Consider the following 6,000-nt stretch of genomic DNA (forward strand, 5'->3'; position numbering starts at 1 on the left):
ACTGGAGGTTTTTCATTAGGTTTGTGACTGACACAGAAGGCTGACATTTCCTTGGATACATCAAACAGGATGGACGGCCTCCTGCCTCTCCTGCTGGCTCAGGCAACTGCAGTATTTTCAGCTTTTCTCCATTCTGCTTTGGAACAGTCACATCACTTGCCAGATTGACAATCTGGTTTAGGATTAGAAGTAGAAAAATAGATACTGCTTGTTTACATCAGCTTTTAAAAAAGCTTGAAAAATAATTTGATGTGTCTTCTACTTCTGAAGTAAACAAAGAGGGATTTTTTTCTTCAGTTTTATACACAGGTATATGCAGGCTACTTATTAGGAAAAAACTTTCCCTCATATCATAAGTATTTTCATTAACAATTGTTCAAAATATTCAATACATATCTATAAGTAAAAATATGAAATAAATACAAATATTATTATTCAAAAATTAAGCCGAAAGTTGCATTATTCTAGCATGGGAAAAAAAAAGAAAGTTTATTTTATCAAAATTTTATGGTGAGAATAATGTCCTCCATAGAGCACGGTTTGGGTAAAAAAATGGGAAATGTTTCAACAATGAAGGAAAAAAAAAATAAAAAAGAATAGAAAAGATCTTGTCCTCTCCCACTGAGTGTATTATTTGATCATAGATGCAGTTTTGTACAGGATAGTATGAAGATATTTGTGCATGAGTTTGGTGCTTAAGATACATTTTCAGAACTGGTCTGGACATTTAAAAACCTTATTTCACATTTGCTTTCAGTGAGATGACAGCTTCTAGGAAACTAAGTTGCTTCCAAACACAGGATATATCTTTTTTTATTATTTTTTTTAATGTTGATCCTACTGTTTTATAGCTGTCAAGTTAGAAATTTGTTCCTGTACAGCCTCTTTTTGGCATGGGTGCAAAGCAGAATTGAAGCTAGAAAAGGTCATTTTCTCCTATTATTATATTACCGGATCAAGGAAAACTTATCTATTTAGGAAATGTAAACAACAGATTTATTTATTTATTTATTTTTTTTTTTTGCCAATGGCATATAAAATAGACAGGCTAGTCTTTGGGTAGGACAAAGACAAAATTTTTTCTAGTTGTTCTTGTTAAATTACCTGTTAGTGTTGGTGTCTTACCTGTTAGTGTTGGTGTCTTACTAAACATGCGTCAGGCACATCAACTTTTCATAGAGGAGAAATCAGCTGCATGAAGTCTGGATGGTTCCTAGCTGTTTGCTTATTTCATATACTACTGAGTTGTTTTTTACTTGAAGCGTTCACAAGTATGTTTAACAGATGCCTTATTGCCATTTGCTGGTATTCTAACACAGCTTTTTATTATTGTCTTTCAGCCGCCCCCCCTTCCCTTAATCACAGTCAGAACATCTGCACACAGCTTTAAGTAAGCAATTCTGCCTCTTATTAGGGAGTATAGAAAGAAAACTGCTATATTTTAGGAAGATTCTTCATGACAAAGCTGGGGGTATACCATTTATGCAAAAGAATGAATCTTGTTTAAAAGGTTTGAAAAATTCTAGATTTGGTGCTGGTGATTCCAATCTTGGCTGGTGATTTCTTTGAGAGCAGTACCTCACAGTCTGCTTACAAAGCTTACGGGCAAAGTATACAGGTTCCAGAAGGTAGGTACTTTCTTCTTGATAAATGAGCCATGTAAACATGAGAAAAAAAAGACATAATAGGTATCGAAATATCACAGACAATATAGAAACCGTCTCTTCAAAAATGTACCTAATATTAAACTGAGTTCATATATGGCTTTTTGTTTCATGTAGATATAAGATTCTTGCTTTAAGAATAAAGAGAGTCGGCTTTTGCTGTCAGAGGACCTAGATCACCCAAGTCTATTCATTAACCTAAACTACACCAGGAACATAGTTTAGTTGTTTGTCTCATCCTTCTGCTATTTCTGATTCTAGTGTCTGTACTTGTTGGGAACCTCATTCCAATCAATGCCTGGATGTTTGAGAAACCATTTATTACTATCCTAACATCCTCATCGTAAGAGTACCATTACTCTTCTCATTCAAATTTTGAGGGCCTCTCCTGAGGGCTGCAGAAGAGTTGATTTTTCAGACTGGGGAATTTTTGTTGCTTCTCAAACACTTCCAGGTTTCCAAATCGAATCACCAATGGTGTGAAATATGACAGCTTTTCTGGGACAGGCAGAAGGAGAAACACTCAATCCAATCTAAAATGCTTGTAAAGTAAATCTGGATTCTTAACCAGGCAGATTCCCAAGATGTTAGGTGGTTCCACCTAGATCTCTGAATGCATCTTTTTATGTGGAAATGGCCTACATTTTGATTTTATTATTATTATTTTTTTTAAATCCTGCAGCCTCAGGAGGCAAAGAATGCAACCCTTGTGCTGCCATTTCATCATCTGCAGTAGGGGCAGCTGCCCAAGGGCAGGAGCACCCATGGCCCTTTGCTGGCTTTTGCCAACCTAAGGAAGGAGAAACGGGGAGATGTGAATTCACAGCAAAACCCTATGAGGTTATCAAGGAGACTAATACAGAGAGAGCACTATGTCCTTTGACTTGTTCTGTGAGTAATGAGTGGTATAGGTGACACACTGGCCTCTCACCAGTGTTAATGCTTCAAAAGGAAGGAGAGCCATGAAAGCACTCACTTGTGTGTTTATGTCATGTGTATAAAAATATTATGCTAAAGTTCAATGCTAGTGATGACGAGGGGCTGAGGGTCTCCTTTTATCCATAGCTAAAGGGATTACTACAGGGATTACCTTATGTATTATTAGTCTGCTGCTGTGCAGGAATAAAGAAATCCATCTGGGTGGACTACTTGGGCCATCGCTCTTTGATTTATGATTCATTCTTCGTTCAGTACAGGTGAGAATACAAATGCTTAATGTGCCCTTCTTTCATAGAGAAGCGGTTTGACTCTGTAAAGATCAAATTTAATGGGCATTGAAGGTTCTCAAACTTTCAGGCTCTATTCGAATGTATTTTCCCAAAGAATGGCTAATTCAAAATTTCATTTCCCCAGCCTTAGCACGGTTGAATAGCTTTTGCACGTTTGTGACATTCTGAAGTGGAATGGAATAATATATGAGTTAATTAGCTTGCTTTTCAATGATGGAACAAACAGAACTTCACCTGGCAAAAACAGAATGACATTTCAGTAGGACTTTTGCTTGGCTATTTGTTTAAAATATGTTTGCAGGATATGATTAATAAATAAGTACATGGACAATAGACAAGTTACCTTTGTAATAAGGACTAATCCACATAAATGTGCTCTTTTACATTTCTAATTACATTGTTGCTTAACAGTTCTCTAAAGGAAATCTATCAGAATTTTGGTTTCAAAAACATGGTGTTTTATACTAATATTATGTTTGGTGAATGATATGCTTTAATGTAAAAACAGCATGCTACATAATTACAATGCATACAGATTATCAAATTATTTTCTATTAATAAGTAAAAAAGCATTGAAGGAGAAGGTCTTCTGCCCTAGCTTCACTCTCCATTGCTGCAATGGTCAGCCACAGCGGAAAAGATTATGGTTTCAAGGACCTCTACACTGGCTTTAAAGCAGATTTAGTCTGCAGTAATCTAGGTTGTTGGATTGCAATTTTTAAGAGCTCCTTTTTTTAGACGATTTTAGCTCATTTTTTAGAGGAGCTTCATGAGGTTTTGGAACTACAGTTTTCCAAATTCAGCCCATGTGACAAACATATCGAAGCTTCAAAGCTTATAAAGATATATATATATATATATATATATATATATATATATATATATATATATATATAAATATATATATTTAGCTTGCTCTGCACTGGTTGAGAACTTCTTTACATTCAGGAATCTCTCTCAGTGCCTATTATTATTTTAGGCTTCTTTGTATTAATGGACTTTGAAAGGAATTTAAAAGAGTATCTCATTGCAATTTATCTGAATAAAATCACACTACAGTAGCTGGAAGAAAATATGTGAGGAATATTATTCATTGTGGGAGAATCTGCTGTTGAAGAAAAAAGAGTAATCCAAGTCCTTAAAAAAAAAAATAAATAAAATTTGTTACTTAATTTAAGAATTGTTTAACATTAAGTATCCAGTTTTCATATCATCATCTTCAGAAATAGAGGTTTGTCCACATCTGGTTTTCTGATGTTTCCAGATCAAATGTTGCAGAAAAGCTTCTGTGTTTTGTTGTTGTTTTTATGTTTACATGTAGTAATGTCACAAACACATTATATATCTTTTGGAGTAATTACCTACATATGACAAAAATATCAGGAAAAAAATCCATAGTTTTATTATTGCTTTTTAAATTATATCTTCTATTGTGGATTTTTACAACTGTATTGATTAAAGAATTTCATTTTTAAGTAAATTATATGAATATTAAGTTACAAGGATAGCTTGTCTAGATGTCATTTACCCTTAGCTGTCTGCAGCTTTCATAAAAACTTGAACTGGAACAAACTGAATGATTTTTCACAAGAAAACAACATAAAAAAAATAAAGGTAAACAGGAAAATAGCATATGCTTGATTTATACTTGCTAGTGGCATAACATTTTAAAATAAATTGTTTAAACACATTTACTTAGATTTCTTAAAGCTGGTTGCACTGAAACCTAGAAAAAAATATTTTACTATTTTTATTTTATTTTATTTTATTTTATTTTATTTTATTTTATTTTATTTTATTTTATTTTATTTTATTTTATTTTATTTTTTCGTTGCTTGTATTGACTGCCAGCAAACAAGAACTACAAAATAGCTTTATTTGTTTAGGAGATGATTTATTTAATTACTAAGTCACCCATCTCCAGTCTAAAAAATATTTGGTGAATTTGGTGAATTTGGTGCAAGCAAAGTACTTCCCATATACATCATTTTCTTTCTACTTTAATGAAGGACCATGCATTTCCATGACCTCGGAATTACTGTAGCAGGCACGTTTAAACACTGCATTCACAGACTGTCAAGGGCATGTGATACTTCTCTGATGATTCTAAGTTCATTGTTTTCAATAGCTTATTAAAATGTAGGTAGCTGACAACACAGGGTATACGCAGTGTTTCCTTCTTCCCATCTTCTGCATTAAGCACATATTCAAGAATAAGGAAGCAGGAGGAAGAAGGGAAACTTCTACATTCCCCCCTCTACATTCCCCTGTAGCATAAAAAGCTAGAAACAAAATTAACTGAGATTATTCTCAGAGAGAAGCTTTGAGTCAGCAACCTGTTATTATAACTTTTTTTTTTTTTTTTTTTTCACCCCAGTCATTCCTTTATCTGCTGAGAAAGAAAATTCCACTTTTATCTTTCTAATTTGACTTATTTCTTTCTACTATATGGCCAAATTTGACTGTGATGCCAACAGGCACACTCTGTTTTTCTTTTTTTTTTCATTTTTATCATGCATAGCCCATAGCTGTTGCAGCTATTTTTACCTTTGACATACGTCAAGGCAAGACACAATCTAAGAACTTGTAATGAACACCATAGAGAATTTTGGAGTTATTAATTTTGTTATGGACACAGAAAATAAACAAACGTGACCCCTTCTTCAGTCATACAATCTGTGTAGCCACATCTTGGTTGGAAGGCACTGTAATTGTTTATATAGTAAATTACATAATTTACTATATAGTTGATGAAGGTACATATAAGTATTGCGGACATGATGATTTCTTACATTTTCTGATAGTACCATTTTTAACATTGCTTGATAAATCAGGTACCATTGGGAAATTGTGCTTTATTGCATGTTTATTATTAACTCATTCAATGTATATAACAACACACATTTGCATACTTCCCCCCACACTTGCATACATAACTGTTTTTCTAATTCTTGGCAAATCTTGGGCATTCCAGTGGAAATGACATTTAGATAAGAACCCTGCAGCATAATATATAAACACCATTAATGTAAGTTTTATTTTCTGCTTCCTTCAGGGTTAGTACATCGCTGAAATTCACCTCTCAATACTCTTTAGAAAATTTCTTA

The sequence above is a fragment of the Anas acuta genome, chromosome 3 (assembly GCF_963932015.1).
Source record: "Anas acuta chromosome 3, bAnaAcu1.1, whole genome shotgun sequence".
In the NCBI taxonomy this organism is placed as follows: domain Eukaryota; kingdom Metazoa; phylum Chordata; class Aves; order Anseriformes; family Anatidae; genus Anas; species Anas acuta.